Source organism: Thunnus thynnus, chromosome 6 (assembly GCF_963924715.1).
Source record: "Thunnus thynnus chromosome 6, fThuThy2.1, whole genome shotgun sequence".
In the NCBI taxonomy this organism is placed as follows: domain Eukaryota; kingdom Metazoa; phylum Chordata; class Actinopteri; order Scombriformes; family Scombridae; genus Thunnus; species Thunnus thynnus.
Genome location: NC_089522.1, coordinates 14,477,662 through 14,500,496, shown reverse-complemented (window position 1 = coordinate 14,500,496; position 22,835 = coordinate 14,477,662). Strand labels below are relative to the sequence as shown.

The 22,835-nt window shown below is 37.5% G+C and overlaps 1 protein-coding gene across 2 annotated transcripts in view; it reads left to right on the top strand.

Moving 5' to 3' along the window:
* The window catches only part of casz1 (castor zinc finger 1), a 177,637-nt gene that overhangs the window by 17,164 nt on the left and 137,638 nt on the right, over positions 1–22,835 (top strand). For both annotated transcript variants that reach the window (XM_067591931.1, XM_067591930.1), the window contains exon 3: positions 17,740–17,822. The gene's annotated coding sequence lies outside the window, so the exon portion shown is untranslated. The remainder of the gene's footprint in view (positions 1–17,739; positions 17,823–22,835) is intronic.

The following is a 22,835-nucleotide window of genomic DNA, read 5'->3' as shown; positions in this document are numbered from 1 at the left end:
TTGTGCATTGTAGGGATGTCAACGGTCAACTGTTGATTGGCTAACTGGAGAGAATATGTTTGACTGGTTATGCATGTTGGTCTATAGGTTAATTTGCATACTAGGGTTGGGTACTCAGTGATGATGGAATTTGAAAAATATGAACGTACTTAAAACTTCATTTAAAAGCTGAGTCCCTTTTACTGGCTAGGTATATCTACACGCTTTTATAATAAAAGCCAGTCTCAATTAGAAGCCAGATCTAAATAAATTGTTTTTACGGTTACCACGGATGCAGTTTTGTTTTTCTTTTTATTATCGTTTGCAATCAAGTAATGAGCAAAACTCTAAAATGCAGCAGCAAGACATATCTCCATTATCTCTCTCTCTCAGTCCAATTCAATTCAAAGGGCTTTATTGGCATGAAGGGTTCGAGAACAATGTTGCCAAAGCATCAAAATACAATTTGTCCAAATATTTGGACAGTACACAATAACAGTAATATGAACTTTCTCTCTATCTCTGATTTAGCTTGATGCGCAACTTAGTGGCTCCACTTACGTAGCTCTCTCTCTCTCATACACCTCTCTTTCTCTCTCAACATGACATACAAATCCATCTATCATACACCTGCACAACATAGGCTACACGCAGCAATCATGATTTAACACTGCTCGTCACAACAATTCTTGCTAGTACATATTATTAGCCAACTACAAAAGTACAGCGCGCCTGGATGACATCTGTAGGATTTACTCACCATTAGTAGTGACACTTGTAAAACTGAGTGAAACGTCATCATAGCTCCATTCATCCCCACTGCTGTCTCTCTCTCTCTCTCGGTTTTAAGCCTTGATATGTCCCCGACCCTGACTGCTGTTGTTGTATGTTCGGTTGTTGATACATCTGTATGTTTTGTGAAAAATCTATCTATCTTTATTTACCCAGGCAAGATTGTTGAGCACAAATCATCAATTTTAAGGCAATACAAGTTAAATTAGTTTCTTATTTTTATTCATTTATTTTTTTTTAAACTGATTTCGAGGTATGGCAGCTGACATACTTGCCATACCCCAATTGACGCCTAAAATCTTTTTATTGAAAGAACATCATCAGTTACATAAAATAACACAGATAACATAACAGCAAACGCAAAGACAATGATTCAAACAACTACATGATTTCAGTAATGGCAGCATCCATAGCAATCACCATGGCAACAATAGAAATCCTGAAAAAATTTCTGTAATAAATGACAAACTAAACATATACATTCACTGAACGAAGATTATATAAATAAAATGCACTTTTTTCACGAGAAATGTCATCAAAACACATTTTTAATGCTGAAACTATCTTAAAATATTTCATCTTCCACTAAGAATAAAAGGGATGTCGGCCTGTTTTGTTTGTTTTTGCAGACAGTCATGTGACGTGGATGCAGACCAATAGAAAAGAATAGGCAAAAAAACCCCCAAAAAAACAAAACGTAGGCATCTCACAATTTTAGAGCTGTTACTGTGAAACTAATACATTTTTTTGCTGTGGACCATTGTAGCTATTACACATTTTGATGTGAGACTGGATTGTTATCAATGTCGTTTACCTCAGGTATTCAAAAATGTTGACTATAAATTGGCAGGTGTATATTGAGAATGTAAGGACAGTTTGGGGTTGATAAAATGGAATATGCTCATCTGTACCTTTATTAATCAACAACGAATGCATGTCTGACAGAATATTTCTATCTAACTAATTGAATATGATTCCTCCTCCTTCAGCATGTATAGGCTGAGGTCACTTTCACTAGTTAATTCTGACAGCCAAAGCAGTGTGGTGCTGGTTCCTTTGTGTTTAGGGATTTTAGCTCCTCATTGCAATAATCAGTGACTGATGGAAGCCCTAGTGTTTTATGAAGGCATGCCAAATGACATGTGCTCCCTTTTGAACATCAAACACAGAGTAGAAATATGAATTTTCACATTAGAGGCATATTAACTCTCTGATTAGAATTTACTTGATCTGGGATCTTGGCTGTTAGAAGTGCAACGCTGCATGCATGGCCTGCCCGAGTTGTCAGCTGTCATTGCATTGGCCCAGAGCCTTATACTTGGCAGGTCTCCACCCTCTCACCTCCGGCTGACAATGCAAATACAGGCAAACGATGTGTAGCCACTGGACAGCTCTGTATACACTCATGTAATTCCATATGGATCAGAAAACTTGATGGTGGTGTAAGGTGATCATCAGAATAATAGCCTTTTCCACAGTGACAGTTTGCTGTTTTGACAGTGGAATGATTTCTTCATCCTCACTCATAAACCAGTTCATACTCTCAAGTTCTTGCCAGTATATGCAGTATATGTACAGTATTTTTTTTTTTTTTTACCCAGCCCTTGCCATCAAAACGCTCTGCTTGGCATTAATCGTAACTAATGCACTAGGCATTGGAAAGAGGGCAGATATTGTATTTTATGGCCTGACCTTTGAAACATTATTATTTTTTTGATGAATAACTGTTTACTCTGAATGCGGGCATTAAACAAGTTTCCTTAAGGTTTGCAGTCATTGCCCCTGACACAAATGGCAAAACAAAAACATCTCATCCTGTTCACAGCCAAAGTGAAGCGTTCTGTCAGGGGGATATGAAAAGTCGGTTTTAGTGGACTGGAGAGTAGTGTTAAATAGGTGGCGACCAGTTCATTAGGATGCCTTTCAGAGCATGAAAAATGACCTTTTCCCATGTAATTGTAGTCTGAGTTCATAGATAGTTGACTGGAACCAGAGCATACTGTACACTGACAAGGATCACTGGAAACAATTAGCATTGCATCTCACTAGTCTGTCTGTAAGCAGCTCTCAGTCACCACTTTTTCACACCTTCTTGCTTAAATGCCAGCTTGATTTGATTATATGTGACAGATATGTTCGACAAATAAGAAAAATACATCATTTAATTTATTAAGTGTATTGAACTGCATCTAATATCTTTTGCTGTATTATATGTCTCAAGAAAAAGGGAAGTTACAGACAGTGTAAACAAAGTGGTGAAGTATTCTTGTGAAGAATAGCTATTGATTTACTTTTAATTATATGTGTGAAATTCATTGTATGTTTTTTTAAATGCAAAAGTACATTGAAATGCTATGGTTGATGGTTTATAACGTAATGTGAGCCTTACAGTGGGCAGACATTAACATGGATTTGTAGTCCTACAGTAAAATGATTAAACTTTTTGACAGTAATGGATAATTTTCAATCAGATTTACAGAAGCATTATCAGTTTACCACATCAGATCACATGGTGGAAGTCAGCACCTACAGTACTGTGGCTACTTGGTGTGGCACTAAATATCAATATTTCCTAATTAGATAAACATAAAGACACAATTCATGATCCAAATATAATCAAAAGAGCAGTCCCACCACCACAAGTGAAAACACAACATTGAACCTGCTTTCACCAGCGTATTGATTGAAACATTTTCAACAGAGCGACTAACACTGGTTAACAACTTAGTCTAAATAATTAGTGCTTTCTGATATCATTAACGGGTTGTTTACATTCTTTAATTTATGTTTTGAATATATGGAGAAAAACAGGTATATATTGTTTATTATAATGAGGTGGGGAAAATTTTCATATATTTGAAAATCTTCAATTATCACATGGTGGTGCGTTGACACCCAGTTATTACTGTGTTTTGCTATCTGAAATACATAATATTAATGGCAATTTTAGTTTTTTTTCAAAGGTAGTCAGGACTTTTTGTACCTGCATGCTCCTCAATTAGTGTTTTAAATTTTGTTTTACACACATTTTGGGTTCATTATGCTCCATTAACCTATAACTGTCACTTAACTCTAATGCACTTGGTAAAGGTAATAAATTAGATTGAAAGAGATACAATGTTTAATGTATTTGTCTTTTAAACAAACACTTCTCAATCTAATACTATGAACCTACAGTCTTAGGGGAGTGCAGTAAATTTAGGATGCTTGTGGAAAGCATCAAAAGTTAGTCAATATTTATGTACATCTGTTGTTTGGCAATGTTTGTTGCCATATACTGCTTAGGTCATAGCTTTGATAAAACAGTCAGATGTGGAAAATGTTGACTTTTCTTTTTTTTCATCTTCATTGCTGTCATCATCAGTAATGTCTCTCCTTCTCTGTGGTGTTTTGATAAAGCAAATGTGGTTGAAGAGAGCAAATATTTAAGGTATCTGCAAATGTGATGCACATCTGTCAAACAGCCCAAGGGTGAAAACCAGCACATAACAAGGCAACAAATGCTGATCCGGGACTTCTCTGCGGCAAAATAAAATATGGCTCAAGTTTTCATTAAGGTGCTATTGATTAGCTTTTCCTGGCAATGAATTATGGGCGACATTAAATAAAAGGGAAAATATTTTTATGACTTCGCTTAGGCCATGCCAGATTCCCCCTTTGCCTCATGTATGCTCGCCCTGACAGGCATTTTGTTTTCTCTCAAATTCTTGTGGCTTTTGTGAAACTTAGACTAAGGTAAAAAAAAAAGTTATTTCACTTTAATTACGGTTCTCATTTTATATATGTGTATATGATTTGGAGTAGAGACTGCAGAAAGGGTTTAAAATATCTAGAATTTAGTATTTTGAAATCTTTAAGTGACTAACTTGATATTTTACGCTAGTTTTGACTTGCGTCTCTCTATTCTGGCCTTCAGGATTTTGTTCACTTCATTGCATAGATTTAGATTTCATGTTATAGATCACTATTTGTGAGTAAAAGTGATGACTCCACCAAATCAAACACTCTTTAATGACAGATTTTAAAGTCTCAAAATGTCCATAGAAACTCCTCACTCTTCTTTTGCAGCATAACCCATGTTGCTGCTCTCCCTTCGTATGCAAAGCAGTATATTGCAAACACAGAAACATCTACTGTATGAGGGGTATAATTATGTGGTTACTTGTTCTCTGAAGGCCCAGGTTTTCTACCTGTACCTGGGGATAGTAATTGCCTGAATGAAGAGTTTGATTACGTTAAAAGGATATTCTTGGCATGATATCTTGAAATAGTAAGTCAGCGGTAACTGTACTTGTTCCAGATTCGTTGTGTTTGTTCTGATGAAGTCACTTGGATGAGTGGAGAAACATCTTCAAGACAAAAACAGAAAGTCTATTTGCCTTTGATTTAGTGCTTAAGATATCCTTGATGACTGAGGTTCAAATTCACATTTGCTTCATGACAACAATAATGTCAAAGCATCAAGAGTCAATGAAACAAAATACCATGAACGTAACATTTATTTCAGTTATCAATGATACATTTAAAAATGTTGCTACACCCCCATGCTATTACATCAGCTATCATATCAACAGCTTCTGCCTCTTACAATTGCGTAAGAATTCCTCATGACTTTTATCCCCATAAGTCATCCAGTGTTGAAGCATTGCCTCTGGTGGCCAGGAAGAATGAAATAAAACATGAGTTATAACAAGAGTCTTTTCCCTGACATATGAGTTGAAGTTGGGTGGGGGTAAATTTTTGCGATAGCTGTCACCAAATGCTTCCACAAAGGGAATCAGGGGGTCACCCAAGTCATTGCTTTTCAGATTGTGACACATAGGGTCAAACACAGTGTTAATGAAAACAAAATACAATATCCTACACATATTGTTTTCTTGGGGGGGAAAAACAACAAGAACAAGAAACATATTTTCTCTTCCTTTCTGTCATGCGCCCCCACAAAGGAACACAGTATTCATATTCCCTCAGTATTCACAATCTTGGCATGAGTTTAGACCTTACTATGTATCAGAGGAATGTACTGACTGTTGGTGTTGAACACTTTTATTAGAATAATTACATCTCTCTACAGTAAATAATAGTTCAACCTGTCTGTCCTGTTGTGTGTTCTTACATCCATTTTGTCTTCCTGTATGTAAATTGTCTCTTTTCTTATCTAGGACAAGTTGCAGGGCGAGTTTCACTAACTGCAACATTTTTCATATGTCACGTTTTATCCAGAGTTGTGACAGTTAAGCACAATGTGGTGAATGCTAATATGAGGAGTAGTAGATTTGTTAACATGAGTTAAAACGTTCAGATACTGTATTATTTTAGTTATTGTGTGCATATACGTATATAAGACAGGAAAGGTGCCCTAAGTGATAAGAAATGCAGTAGTGCTACTCAACTGTATTTAGCCCACTTAAAATTCGCCAACAGGTTTGCCCATGCAAGCTTTGCAGAGTGAGGCCTTTTATTCTACGTGGCACTTAAAACAGATTCATTTTTAGAGGCATGTTTGAGAATGAGCATTCCATGCATTCTGTTTGCTTGGTTTCAGAAGACGCAGAAGACATACAGAAGTATGTCCTTGGCATTTACGTCACTGAAAAAAAAACTTGCACTGTTTTTAGAGAAATGCAGCCGCACCTATGTGGCATTACAGCACATGCACATCAAAAGCATAACATTGTGTTCCTTTTTGTGAAGTGCTCAAACTAGTTCCTCAAGGGGAATGACTGAAAAAAAAACTAAATACATGTGAACTGAGTACATTTTTTATGACTGCATACAGGTGGGAAGTTATTTTGTTAGAATTAGATTTATACTGTATATCAGAGCATTTTTAATTGATTCCAGCCAGTAAATAGGTTTTAAAAAAATCATTATTCATTTCATTTCTGATGGCCGGACAGTGAAGTAATTCCAATATGGTCTGGCAGGTTGTTACTTAAACAGCTTTAAGGGTGGTGATGTGTAACGTCTGCAATGAAACCTGCTTCACCCTCCCTCAATGAGCTACTAATCCATCTCCTGTACAATAACACATCATATGTAAACATTTTAGGCATGAAAATTGTCAAACTTAAACTGAATGTTGGGACTGATTTTAAATTAGTTGGTTAAATTAAAAAAAAAAATACCATAGGCACACTCAAAAACCTATTGGTATAAATCTTCTTTCAGCTGTATTAAAGACACCTGTGGTCTAGTCCTCAGTCACAGAACAGGGTTTTGATGCATTTAATGTTAGTTCATGAGGAGCACGAGCTGACTGATTTGATTGATGTGTTTTTAAACAGACTATTTTTGTATTAATTTAGGTAATTCAGTTAAAGTTAAAAGGTGTTGAAATCTGACATTCTAATAGTAAATATAGCTGCCATGCATAATGACAATCAGGAAATGACAAGTCCAGTATAAAGCTGCAGAGCGTAGTTAATAGCAAATGTTTTAGATGTGACAGTGCTTCATAAAAGAAAGCCATGACTGCTAGCTGCTCTTCAGTGTTCAGACTGCAGGCACTTAGTGCGCCAGGTGTTTTGCTTGAGATTTTTCCACAAGACAAATGGAAAAGTGCCATATCCTTTAAACATCCCATTAATATGTCTTATAAGACGCACCACAACTGAGAACCAAAAGCTCAATTTTATTACAGTTTCTTGTCTTTGTCAGGCATAGCTTCCAGTTTACGTTTTCAGGTAATTATAGCGTTGTGCACACAAGAGTGGCACAAATTAGCACTTTGGGGGGAGAATCAGTTGGCTGGATGCCCATCATTGCCTGTATGGCCTGGACATGATAAACACACAAGCACAAATGCCCGTAAAAGGCACCTGAAGCATGCGTCAACATTTTAATGGAGGATGTGTCTCGGCTCTGCATGATTTTGACTCAAGGCTCGATCAGAAACTTAACTGTTTTTTAAGCACAGCTTTTCATGGTAACTAAGACAACTCTGTACACTTATCTCTTCTAAATTCACACAATGAAATGGTTTAATATTGGGCTTTCATGATAGGTGAACCTCGAAGAGTTACTTGTAAAAACAGGCCATCATGCAGGCTAATGCAAAGCAACTAGATTTGAGACTGGACTGAGAAGACACATTATCCTGATGAGCTCAAAACACAGACAGTGTCAAAGGATGTTCTGACTTAAACCCTTGGGGTCAAGTATCTTTTCAAGTATGTGTTTTTTTATGGCTATATTGCCTGGTTGTAAATGGTTGTACTGAAAAAACATTGTTACAGTAATGGTGTGAGGACATCTTATTAAAGACATAGTCAGGGTTGAGTATTTAGACCTTGCCTGTGCATGTGCGTATTGTATGAGAGGTTTGATGTGGTCCAAAGAGTTTTTCTATCTCAGATGCCATGAAAGAGAGTTTATGGCTGTACTATATGGCCTGACAGCTGAAACTCATGGTCGGAACTGTAGAACAGAGACCAGCGATTCCTCCTTATTACATGTGGAATTTCCTCCTAGCTGATTGAAGTACTGTATCAGCATATTGCTGCCATATTCCCTCCCACAAGAACACAGTTTTAATAATTTGCAGAATGGAGGGGGCAGATGAGAGGCTATCAAAGTCACTTACATTTGTTTAATCTCTTAAGCACTGCTGTTCACTAACTTTTCTATAACAACAAAGAGCGTCTTATAGTTTTCACTAAAAAAAAATGTGTTGAAAGCAGACAACTAAAGCCATAACAGACAAGTCAGCATTAATGCACATTGTTCACCTAGTGTGTATGTATTGTATGTATATAGTAATCAATATGTGCCAAGAAATACTATATATATTGCGTTTACAGTATGATCATGTGGAGGAAAAATAACAATAAGTAATCTCATGTCATTTAGCTGTTCTATGCAAAGTTAATGTAATCCTCTAATGTTTAGTGTAACACATCAATCATGCAAAAATCTATTGTTGCATTAGCCTTGAAAGAACAATAATAATAAAAATGCTGTAATGGTTTTAGCTTCCTTTCCATAAATCATACTTGGAGGCTGGGGAGGGGGCATCTTAACTTGCCATTTCAGCTCATCTGAGCAGCTGAAGGGATGCTGAATACTGATATGATATTGAACAATAACCAGAGCTGCAGTTGGTCACTTTCAACCTCAAGTGGTTTGAAATACTGCGTGACACAGTCAGTTGCTGCTTCTAACCGAAGTTGACCCAACACCTTCTACAATGACATAAAGCAGTTTTCTGTTCGATAGCCACTCAACAAGGGACTGTAAATCAACAGTAAATGCATAAAAACAGTGCAGAGAGGAAGATTTATTGTAACACTGCAAATCCTTTTAAACAAATATTAAAATAAGACCCAAATCAGCCGAACGTCATTTAACAGGTCATGCTCGCTTCAGTTTTGAGCTCGGCCTCGGTAGCTGACAGGCTGTCGGAATTTACATCGATATTAACATTTGATTAATAACGCAGCTCTCACTCTCAAGACTGGTTATGCTCTAAATGTATATGTCTGTGATGTATGAACAAAATGAGAATAGAATCAACACATGATTGGAGCGCGATGTATTTTCCAATGGTTTAACAGCACATTAGGATACATACATGGATGTAAAAGTACAACAGTTAAGCAAATCTCCCGTTCAATAATGTATCATTATACTAACAGTCATGTAGCCAAACACATACATATAGAGAGAATTGCTGAAGAGCACAGCTTTCAGATTTGATAAGTGGAAGTGCATTTCTACCATGTGGTTTCAACCTGGGACCTTTTACAAGTGCTTGTCAGAGTAGCACTCAGACTACTGCCTGAAGAGGCTTTTCGATTTCACAGAGAATACACTCTTAGGAAGTGGGTGGAGAAGATAATATTCAAAAAGAGGATGAAAAAAAAAAGAAAACTAGCGAATTAATAAACCTTTTTAGTTGGCATAATCATTCATTTTGAACTTAAACTGAACAGAGCAACAAAACAAATCATTTTTGGGGAAAGAATACATGTATTTTAATGCCCTCAAGCAAAACTAATTAAAGACGACACCTCATTTACATAAATAAGCATTATAATTTGCATGCATGCACAAGGGAATAGAGTCAGAAAAGAAAGCAATATTTTGCAGTCTGCTAATTTCATTTTATTCAGGATTTAAGCTTAATAAAGATTCATTTTGGAGGGGAAAGGAAAATAATCAAAGGGGAAATTTGAACTATCTCCAAAGATGCAGCAGCCTTCTATTCAAAGGGCTCTTTCCGAGTCACCAGATGACTCCTAATCTGGAGTGGCACTTCCTGGCCCAGCTCCAACACCAACTCCTTGAAAGGTAAAAAAATTTTAGAGCCCAATTTATTAGTATGCAGTTCTGGCATCGGGTAGAGAATTAATGGCGGTGACTGATAATGACTGTAATCGTGGCACAAATGGGGTGTTGAAATAGCAAACAACGGGCACAAGGCATGTAATGGGGATTTTATTAATTACCCGAGGTCCCTAGCATGAGCAGTCTCCAGGATTTACTGTGGCCATGCCAGCCGGTCGTGGAGGGGTCGGCCAGTCTAATCTGACAATGAAAGGGTCACTACAGAGACTGCGGTGTGGGCAAGAGGGAGTAACGTGGCATGCTACTGCATTTGCTTTAAAACGTCTTTATAAGACTGTGAGACTTACTTGTATTGAAAAGATGCGAGGGGTTGTATTCATTTGGCTTATTTATTCATGGTTGGATCATATCGAGCCACAAAATCCTTGAATACTTTTCAGTGAATGGCAACAGTGAGCTGAACTATAACAAAAAGAGGCAAAATTTCCCATTTAGCAAGTGTTTATTCACACAAGAAAACAGATCAATAGACCAGAAACAATTCAAATGAATTACCTTCTTTCTTTAAGGTATTTCAAATAAGTTATATAGTAAATGCAGTCACCTGCACTGAAATAAGCTCCCTTTATCTCTTTGTTGACTAATAGAAAAAGAAATCAGCATATGGTAGCACTGTCAGGTAGGATAGCCCATTCACACATCAACTCATCAACTAGAGAGGATTGATTAAAAGTCCTTTTTATTACTCACTGCATCCTTAATGGACGCTAGACTTTCAAAATGGAAGAAACAATTAGAGTTTTACTGCTTTGTGGGCACTACTGATTTATATAAATCACTGCACGGGTGTAAATTTTCCAATAAAAGACTGAACCACTCCTAGCATACATAATCAACATGTCCACACTTGGTACACACTCTAGACTCAATCACACACAATCTCTTGAAATTGGAAGGACTCAACAGTCACACCAATTCAGTCTCACTCTATCAACAGATTAGGTGTGCTTGATGACATTTCTAAATGGTTTCTATAAGCTTTACCACTACTAATCAAACTCAGTGCTTTAGGCCCAAAAATATACTTTATATCCCAGAGGCAAACAAATATGACCATGGCTGCTTATATTTTAATGTTGTATGGAAATGAAATTGCAGTTTGCTCTAGTTCATTTGGAGCAGTTAATATGAAACCTGGTGTGATTTACCCACAAGTTTAGTTTGTCCAGGCATGTGCGAACACTACATTTGGAAGTTGGAAGCTAGAGGTTAATCTACCAAAGTTGGGTTAATAAACCAAATGGAACTGGACCGCTAACATATGATTTTGAGGATAAGGATGCAAACACCCAAATCTAAGGTTGGTAAAGTGAACGTATAGTAGATGTCCTGGGAGATGTGGTCACTGTGACGCCGTCAATTGGCTTGTTGTAGCAGCATGAAACAGGTGGGGTCATAGCGTGCAAGACAAATATAAAAATGACACTCCCTGTAATATAGTCAATAACCTGAGATTAAAATAGCGTTTTAAAATTGAATGGGTACCTAGATGCAATTTAAACGATACTCCACCCAAAATCTATCTTTATCAAATAACCACCCTCTGTAGGCTTGAAAGGGTGCCGTAAAAAGTTAAAAGTTTTTATCCTCATTGAGAAAGCAGCTGTGGACATATACAGTGCATTACAGTACAATAGAACCTAATAGTGAAAAGCTTTCACAGCAGAAAAAACACATTAAAAGATCCATAAAACTTCTGAAACTGATGCTTTGGCATAGTCTACTTGTCTGCTGTCCACCAATACACTGTATGTTCCAAACAGTCATTGCTTTATCTAAATATATCTGAATCAAATCACACAAGAAAATTATTATTTAAATCTTCAAAGTTGTTGCTATTGGAATACATTGTAATCCACATAGATTTAAGTTTTCTTTCTTCCATGTGAATATAGAAAGTACAAGTTTTGTAGCCTGATTTGATAATCATAAGTGAATCTATAAGTGACAGACATGCCCTTAACATGTATTGAAATTCACATAAATATCTCCCTAGTGCTACCATAATTTGAATATTCCACATTAAGAGAGGCACTTGAAAAAGGAAATGAGACTGGCTGTTTGTAGTGTACCTTTTTGTGGGAAAAAAATAGTGACTTATAATTGTACATTGAAAAAATGCTTTAGTCACACTGAATCACATTGTGGTGGATGGGAGATTAAAATGGCTCTTCAATCAGCTACGTATTAGTAGTCAGCGGAGCGGCCGGCTTCACTTGGATATTTCTGCATTGCCTTTAAAATATCAAGTCAAGCCATGAAAACTTTGGCACTAAAGTTCCAACACATCACAGTGGCATGAGCAGCCAAAGTTCAACAGAAGACAACACAGTGGGTGCAGTCTTAGAGAAATTCAAATAAACTAATATGTTAATCTAATAGAGTAACAATTTGTCCTGATTTGTGTTGCTTTGAGATTATAGAAAGAAATGATTCTTCTTTTCCTCTCTCTCTCTCTCTCTCTCTCTCTCTCTCACTCACACACACATACACACACACACACACACACATACACACACACCCTGAAACTAGACAGCTGACAGAGAGTAAAACCAACAGTTGTTTTAAGATTTTGAAAACCTAAATAAAAGCATGACTGAAACTGTAAGATTTAGATGATTATGTGAGCAGTGTGGTGTTACTACAGGCTGTGTCTGTATCACCAATATAATATAATAAATTGCATTTAGATCTAGTCTTCTTGAAAGGAACAGATACATTTAACATTTTTACTACTGATGTAAACAGTGATTGATATTACTGTTCAGTGAATAAGAATCTTTAAAGCTGGCTATCTTTCTGCCAGCGAAGACTCTATAAAGTAAAAAAAAAAAAAAAAATCAACTACATAAAAAAGTAAGCTTGGCCAGCTGCACGTTGCATTTATGGGAAGTGTAATCATGAACGTGGATGCTGTTTTTGCTTAAGTCACATTGCGTGACAAAGGTGTGTGTATATTGTACAGTATATTTATCTCATACTTATGCCCAAAGGCAACTGTTGTTAACATACCCTCAGAAAATCTCACCATTCAGGTTCAGATTTTTTCTTTTTGTCATGCGCTTGCTTTAATGCATGAGTAGTAGTGTTTCAAACCTCAAAGGTCTTTTTTTCTTTAGATAGACTCAGTTTTTTTTTTTTTTCAAATATTTTACTGTAAATTTGTATACCGATTGAACTTCTTAGAAATGATGAATTCTCATCTGCAGACCACCATAAAATATTTACAGTCACTGAACAGTTAACACATTTCAGCTCCTGTGATTGCTGTTTTATCACCAGAATCAAAATATGCACTTTTTTAGAACCTTCCCTCATTCACATGTTCTGACAAGGCTTTCACAAGTGGCTTGGCTCTGGGCTGTGTTTATAGTATTACTGTGTACTTTAGTAAGTGTACTTTGTTTTTATTTAAATATTGTTTTTAAGGGGATTGCAGGAAAATGTCACATTTATGAAAACAACCGTTAAACTCTCCGGGTAATAATAAAAAAAAAGTTCTTTTAACATGTGCCTTCCTCTTCTACTTATGTTTCATTTCACTTCAAAACAGTCGAAAGCTTCACAGTCATATGTAACTGTAGACTCACCTGACACAGTGAGAGACAGAGCTGCGGTTAATATCTCACTCCTCAGAGTTACTGGCATGAATAGTTCTTGTAAAGTATGAAGTCTATATACTAAGAACCTGACTGGTTTCTTTTTGAAATATAAGCATTGCATGTCATCTCCCCCCAAAACCCTGATACATACATCCTTTCACATGCTTTGTAGCATTGCCAGTAGCTTTCCTACCCATCTGTGCTTTCCTGTCCCAGAAAGAGTCATCACTGTAATGGAAAATACCAGTCTGAGGCAAATACCAGAAAGTACATACCCCATTTACTTGTGAAATACCCATCTTCCTGAAGCTTTCTGTTGTGAGTGTTTTTTACCTCAAGTACCTGTTCTATGGGTGTGTACATTCTTTTTTCAAATTGAGAGGTCATGTGTAAAAAATGTATTGAAAAACAGTCATGCCGTAACATATCAAAACCTGTTTTTTACGTAATGATCTAGATTTAAAAAAAAAAAAAAAGAAAGAAAAGAAAAAAAGCCATCTTAAAACATCGTTCCTTTCTGGTTTCATTCTTTGTTCCTCTTCTTGTCCTGCCTCTGAGGTGAGAGACTTTGAAACTAAGGTTGGCAGCATTCCTTGGCAGTGACACACACAGATGTATCACCTTATTGCTCACTTTTTGAACACATGAAAAACACAAAGAGCTGAACCAGATGTTCAGGTTCTGATCTTAAAACAGATTGTGTGTATAGCAAGAAAACTGTAAGTATACTTGAAAATTCAGGCAATTTTTGGGTCAAAATTACTTCCGAGAGATACGAATTGAGCCATTGTGGCCATCACTACTCACAGTAACCACCCAGCTCTTCGGTTTATTACAGATTTTCAAAGTTTGGAGCGCCTTCTGGTAATGTAGAATATATCTTTTATTTTCTGGAATGATCTTCCCAATAATGGATATACAGAATGTCAAATGTAAAAACGCTTTTTAAAGAATAGACTGAATGAGTATTCTGTTTTATGAATCAGCAATAGGATAGAAAAAATGTACGTCGCGATCATTACTGGAACCCACCGTGAACAAGTTCCCTGCATGTCGGAAGTAGCCGTCCCGTGGGTGTTGAAGAGGAGATCCCTCTGCGTTACAGAGGTGTCTCAGACAGGCGTGTTGCCTCACCTGGTCCTGTGTTTACCTCAGATGGTAGGATTAGGAAGCAGCCATATGGAAATATGACTCTAATCCATCATGCCTTTACTTGGCACTCAGTTACGGTCCTCAGCAACACTTCTGCTTCTGTAGAGCAACGCCCTTGAGGAATGCGAGAAATATCAGCAGCATTTTGAGAGTCTCAGAGTGTGATACAGCAATATTTCGACTGCCACACGGGGTGCAGTTCGCCTTGTTGAGGAGGGTCGCAGGTGGGCTGTTGGGGGGATCAGTGATAAGAGGTGTTATGATGGTCCGTGATAGATTCAGATGCACAAGATAGAAAAGTGCATCATATACTATCCAAAGCAGGAAATAACTGAGCTCCAGACTTGTGCCTGGCCTCTGCCAAACATACTTTCATATTCCTTTTTCATCTTGTAACATAGTGAATATTAAACTCTCTTCCAATCTGTAGCACATAAGCTGTGCCTTAAGTTTCTGGTATGTTGTAAAAAGACATATTTTTCCAATGAAAAGAACATATTCTTCACGATCAAGTCATGTTAGCTGAAACATGTATTTTTAATTGTGCCAAAATTCACTAGATGTTGAATGACTCATAATTTGTCACAAGGAAGAATTCTCTAGATGACTAAAGGTACATTTGGTTCATTGTTGCGTCAACTAAAAAAAGTTGAACAAATTGAGTTCTACATGTACAGTACTTTTCTATCTGCATCTCCTTCTTTTTGTTTTTGGAAATTTAAAAGTTGTGTTGATGAAATTTCAAATACAGGTCAGATTTTGTTTTACATTGAGAAGGCAGTTAGTAAAAACTAATAAATCTAATAAAACAGTGAAGTATTTCATATAGCTGATCATATGTTGATAAATTGCATCACATCTACTGCAGAATAATAAAGGCAGTTCTTTTCAGGCCCAACTTGTGATAACATTGTTAACAGATGAAGAAGACATTTGCACACAGCATAGTCAGATCTAGATTATTGCGCATATTATTTGCATTATCGTTATTTAATGACCATCTGTGCTACTGTGTGAGTCTACAGCTTTACCTTGGGTGTTTTTGGTCATGTCGTAACCACATCACCACCTCCATCACAAACAATAGAAAGCAAAACTCGTATTTATTCAATGTGCTGATAATTAAGCTGTTCTCATTAGTGACATAATTGGAAATGTAATTAGCAATAGTAATAATTATTGCATTTAATACATTTTCTCTTTAGTTATCAGGCTCATTCAAACTGGTAATTAGCAGTCATGAGAATTTCATACTTTTTGTCCTATTCATTTTGGTCACCAATTATTTCTGTTGTATTTTACATAAATATATCATTATCACATTCATTTAGATTTTTCAGTAAACATACAAACACTGCTCACACACTTTTTAGAGTAGAATAGAGGAGAGGAAATATGTCTTCAGATGAGATCTATGATTTTACTTTTGGTTTCACTGCTGTGACATTCCTCGCTATGCTTTTTTCCTTACACTGACTGAGAGACCAGCAACAGGAAAGGTTCTCGCCTCGGTGACAGCTCAGGCTGTGTCAACACGCAGTTTGTGAGTTACCGAACATGAATATGTCCCACAAACGATTAACTTCATCTTCACACTAGCTTAGCTTAGTTGATAACAAGCAAAGTTACATATTGGCGAGATAACAATCATAATTCACCAAAAGACTGATTAATAAAGGATGTTAGGATGCGTCCAGTGGTAATTGCGGTAAAAATAAACAGGGTTATGAGAGGTAGTTTGTGTAAATTACTTAGTGGAGCCATAGGTAACGCTAACTCTAATGTTAGTTTACTTTGAACTGTAGCAGTCACCCTCCTAAAGGCAGCATTAGGATATTGTATTGCAGCAACAATCAGTGATGACAGAAAAATGTACACTTCAACGTAGTAACCAATGCAGAGCAGAAGTTGATGTTGGAAGTTGCATTAATGGCAGAGCAAAGCAGACGGCATCTTAGAGTAAGCCGTTGCTTTGCTTATTTCCACATTGTCATTGTTGGATCATAAAGGGTTAATATTGTCTGACTGCGCTATTTGTCATTATCTTTTTTGGCTGGCTGACATCCTTCCGATTTGGCTTTTTTCTTACTGGTAACACTCAACGGCTCCAATTGATGGTGGCTCTTGCATTTCCCCCAATGTGTTTGTTGTAGACACCTTCCTTCTTTTTAAATTTTGGCTGGAAAACAATGAAATGACTCACTACCGCTACCCATCGCTATGGAGTGTTCACTGGTGCCGTAGCATTTCCTTCAGAGTCTTTATTTACACCTGGTTGCTTGGGAACACAGATATGAAGATGCTTTCAGCCAACACACACTTCAGAAAAATACACTGTAGTGGCCAAACACAGAGATTAGGGTGGGTGTGGTGCATTATTTTTATTTTGCTTCTATTTTTTTTTAATGCAAAATAGTGTACCTCTTCCATTTTTTTTGCACCTTTTAAAAGTTACATGGTTTCGCTTTAAGACTTTAACCATTTACATCAATCTGTTTGCACAGAGGTTGCTGATCATTATAGAGAAATAATCTCACAAGATCAAAAGTTTGATTTAAATAACAACATTATCGTTATTCAGACATCATTATTTATCATTATTTACACAGAATGCCAGAATCAAATTTCCGGCTTGACGTTAAAATATGTGTGAACTGTATATTATCATTCCAGGGGTGCAGAGCTTTTTCCTGGTGTGACTTTGTGTGACTGCTTTTGAAGATTTGTACATTGACATCCAAACTGTTATTGGTCGCATTAGCATTGGCATCTTTTGTGCAATCTGGTCAAATTCTTGGTGCTTTAAATCTCCAGTTTCAAAGAAACTCTGTGTGATGGTAAACAGCTGTTTTATGTTTATCTACAGAAATCAGGTGGCGGTGTGAGCATCGGCCTGAGGCGATAACTGCTCAGCGGATTCAGCTTTAGCACAGACTGTTCAACAGGAAGGTGAGTCTCATTGTACATGATACACCAATATTTGCTGTAAATTTGATAGCAAATGTATCCAATAGTAAAAACAGTAATGGGAAAAAAAACGATTTCAAGTATAAATTGGTGCCAGATTGGCTTACCATCACCGAGAGATCAAACTAAATGATTTGTAATTCAGTTTTATGAAAAAAACATTTCACACAGTTGTCATTAATTTTCTGTTTCTGTCGGCGGGAAACAAATTATTGGATAATTGACTCTACTTTCACAAAACACAAAATGGGGCCTGTAATGTGCAGTATTGGTGTCTCTGCTCCTCGTTGAAGTTGCACCTCTTGTTTCGTAGAACAACTTAATTGTCTCAAACATGCACGCAAGCAGCACGCACGAGTCATGATACCCCAAGGCCTAGATTAATTAAGCTATGAAAACCCATGAGCAGAGAGCATTCAGCAGGTGCCTGTTTGCCTTGGTATGGGACTTGTTTTTGGCAGTGGTGCACTGGCTCATTATAAATCTATAATTAAGTTACAATTTTATTTGCTTTTTTTAACATACTGTCATCGGGGATCAACATGGCTTAAACTCTGATTTTGTTAAGTGCACTCTTGGCTATATTGCTATTGTATCCTCTATTCTTCTTCTGGAATTATACTTTGACAAATGTGTGAATGAGAGGCTAACAGTGATACCGTGTGTGTCTCTCACTGGTTGCCATCCTCTGCCTTCTACAGGTGTTTTTGTTTTCAACTTGCTGTTGAGACGCATCTCGTAATTCTTAAAATCTCTTGATTTGTTCTTAATCCAAAATAAGCTGATTTGCAGCCCCCCCTCGCCCCAACCCGCATCCTTCCTCCTACCCCTCTGTATCTCAGCACAAAAACAAACATCGAGCCCTCCTGCTGGTTGAAGGGATGGTCCTCAGAGCTCCCACAGTTCAGCTCATCCCGTGTTGGGGTGTGTTGGCAGCGCTGAGTGAATGCGGTGAAGCGGCCCTCTCAGGGCAATGTCTGTTATTTTCAGTCACCTGCCAGCAAAGAGGGAGGGTGAGATGCACAGCAGGAGCCTGAGGGAGGGATGATCAGGGGCTGTGGGAGAGAATCCCCCTGCCTGCAGGGTGGTCAGACTGAATGAGAGTCACCACCACGGCAGTAACGTTTGCCAAGAGCTCGCTCAAGCTAACAATGTGGCCTGTGGAGGGGCAGAGTGGGCAGGAAATTGAGGTTAACAATGTTGTTACATATTAAACAGGGCTCGTGTGTGTGCATAGGATGTGGAATGGTAAATCCCTGAATAGTCCAGCATGTTATTTAGTAATGAAGTCTTATAAAAAAGAATATTTATTCATAATATTTGTTCTCTCTGGATACACTGTTGTAAAGGAGCAAAGAATCAAGAACATTAAAGGTGCAGTGAGTTTATATTTGCTGTGAAAAGCAGCAGTACAGACAATGTTGTTTGACAGTTTCAATGTCTTAGGTTTATTTAATGTTAACTAATTACTGTTTCCATAACCATTAACTATTAACTCTTAACTCTAATTACTGAATTTCAGAAAAAGTCCAAATAGATATGAACCAGCTCAAGTTCTGTTATCTCTGAGTGGTCCCAGTGAAACACAGTAAGGTCTTTTTAAAAAAAATAGCACTATTTAAATCTGAATGTAACGATACGTCCACAAACCCTCTTCAAGTGATGTGACTAGTCAGCAATTCTGAGTCCTGTGAGTGTTTTCACAGGTGCTAATTGTACATTACAGTACAGGTCTTAGCACTGGTTTTCACAGCTCAAGCCTTACTAGTGAATCTCACCGCTTTCCTTTACTCTTTCCCCCACTGTGCTTTGCCCAGGGGAGAGACGCCTTCTACGTGTTGTAATAAGGGTAGCTGATATAATGAAGGTCATTGTAATCAGAGCTAATGTGCCAAGGAGTCAAGACACTGTAGCTTTATTTGCCAGCAAGGCCCGGCATTTGGTACCCATGGGGATCAGGCTGATAGTGTTATCTTTGCTAACCTGACTCTAATACAGGCCTTGCTCCGCTGTTTGTGTCAGTGTCGGAGCTGAACTTTTCCCAGTGATCCCTTCCATGTGTGGATGGGCATGGATTGGGCTCCACTCCGCTCCATCCTGGTTAAATCCCATCCCAAGGTGTTTGGCTTCTCTCAGTTCACATACTGTATTTAGAGAGCTGTGCTCCCTCTCTCTGACTGTCTGACTTGGAAAACAGACTGGGCTCACATAGGCTTCAATTGAATGTACTTGACATAGAAACATTACTTTGGCGTCTACTGAGTACTGGCTCGTAAGAGATGACCTCTAAATCTAATCCTGTCCCTCAGGATATGCAAATGTCCTCAGCTCAAATTTGATTTGTTTTTGTCAGTTCAGGACACAGCAGTTTGTTTATAACTGTTATCCAGCACAGAGTAAAAAACGGATGGTATATAACATATATTATAAGACATTTTGCCGCTTTGCTCACCAGACTGTTACCTGATAATTTGCCTTAAACTTTGGCATTTCAATTATTTTATCTTAGCTAATCATTCTGGTAAAAGATAAATTATATATCAAGGCTTTGCTATCAAACTTAACCAAAGTCTGATGAGATTAATCAACTACAGCAGTGAATAATTGGACGTAAATACTTTATTAATAAAATATTATATTATATGTCAAATTTTCTGATTACAAACATGTTTGTATATGAACGGAGAGCTATTATCAAAGCTTGAAATTTCAGTCCTGTAATTACAGTTTCACAGCTGTCTTGGTCCCCATTTTTCATCCGTGAGAATTTAACATCAGAGGTCTGATGAACCATATGTGACCGGATAATTATCAGGAACCCCAAAGTCCATAAAATCAGAAACAAAACCCATCTCTATTGGGGATCCTCAGAAGAACTTGAAGGTTGATTACAATTTCTCATATTTTCTATACTTGCCTTCTTAACGTGCCGCTTTCTGTAAGAAACATCAAAGGCCTTTTCCCTATTCATCTGAGCACATCCAGGAAAAAAAAGGCTACCCATATCTAACCCCATGCAAGTCCCCTGGTCCCATCATTCAAACTTCCAAGCCTCTCTTTGTGGCTTCCTAGAGGACCACGGTGAAATGATCTCTTTTGTTTCGCATCATTAGTTCCATCTGTTGTGCGAGCAGGCCTGTCTGTTCCGGAGCATGGCAACGTGATGGTCGCCAGGGGCGATTGGAGACGCTACCGTCCCGGTGGCTTGTGGCTCGACCTCCTTCACCACCATTGCCTCGTCCGTGATCCCCATGACACTCTCACACTCGCTTGACTGTTTTAACTTATTTATTCATACATCTGGAGAAAATAGAAGCACACGTGTACTTCATACAGATGAAAAACAGTCAATTGAGTTGCTTTTTGAAGGATTTTTTTTTTACCATTTATTGTACATCATTAGTACTCTGTATTTGCAGAGCACAGTTTATTAAGTTGTGATAGTAAAGCAATATATACTTGTTAAACAATTTTTAATCTCTCTGAAGTAATTGTGATTTGCAATTTAGTGCAAATCACGCAAGTTGTCAATTTCACACTTTATGTCCACTCTGTGTCAAAAACAGGCTTTAATAGGTCAGATTTGTGTGCTTATTTTGTTGCAGTCGGGAGTAAACGATGCACCAAACAGATGTAGCATTTTCTCTCAACAAGGAAATATTTTATTCATGATTTACATGAATGATAAATCTTCAGAAAGTCTTAGCGCTGATGGGCATACACAATTTAACATCTGTCTTCTTCAGAATAATTAATCGCATACCAGAACACTTGGGACTCAGTGTTGGATTTTTCCTCTCACTTTACTTGATCTAATTACTTCTTTAAGAGCAAAACATTCTCTAAAGAACACTGGAATGATAAACATACCAACTGTAAGCTCCTCTAAAGAATAATCCAGGAAAGATGCAGGAAAATCTCTGGTTTTTGTAAAGACTGTTTTTTAGCCCTGTCAGTGTGAAACTATGCAAACCCAATCATACCTAAGACATGGAAATATGGCCTTATGTTCTAATTATAATTCGTAATTCCCAAATGAATATTTCCATAATGTCCCCCAAGTGAATTGCTCTGGCCTTATCACCATAGTGTGAATGTACAGCACAAGGGCATCTGTGTGCATGTCAATGCGGAGATCACCAGATCATTTTCATTGAAGATGGAGCCATCAAAGGTCATAGCCATCGAAATGACCTAACCTTGCAATGTAACACCTGGGTGTAAAAGTGGACTCATCCTATCCACTGGGATGGGTGTAATGTACCTCTAATGTATAAAGTGCGGAAATAAAATAAGAGTTATAGGTTGGTGGAGGAGATTCAGTGTGAGCTAGAGAATACTGTAACTCTATAGGGTGAAATAGCTGTGTTGGTATCACCCGAGGTGACAGGCTATTGCCAAAGTGCTGTATTTGTTGGAACCATTATGAAATAAAGTCTGTGAAAAAGGCCAATATTCAGTTTGAATTGATTCCTGGAAAACTCCAGAAGTGAATATGCTTTCATTTTGATAGTATTACTATGGACAAAATGTGTTGTGTCAGTTTCACCTCGCCATTACTTTGCTCCATTAAGGCAAAACCGACTGATTTTATTTTTGCCCAGTCTATTTTCTGTGATAAAATGAAAATCTGAGAGCTTTATTAAGTCTGAGTGACACCTAAAGCTGAGAGCCAACAGGAAAATAAGTCATGTGGGATCTAGTTTCAGTTCATTTCTGCTCAATTCCCATCTCCTGATCAAATACTGTGCTTTCCAGTAGGGGCCTAATGGGAGTGTCAAGTTCACAAACGGCCTCTCTCTTCCTCTGACTCCATTACCTGATAACAGTACCCGTTTTGGCACTTATTTGCACAGCGCAGTTAAGCTAGGCTTGTGCTGTGAACATTTGTAGCAGGCTGTAATTGAAGCTATATTGAGGCCATTTTATTAATTTCTACAAATCTTCCCTGCTTATTTTCCCAAGTTGCTGTGGGACTAACCCATCTCATTTTCT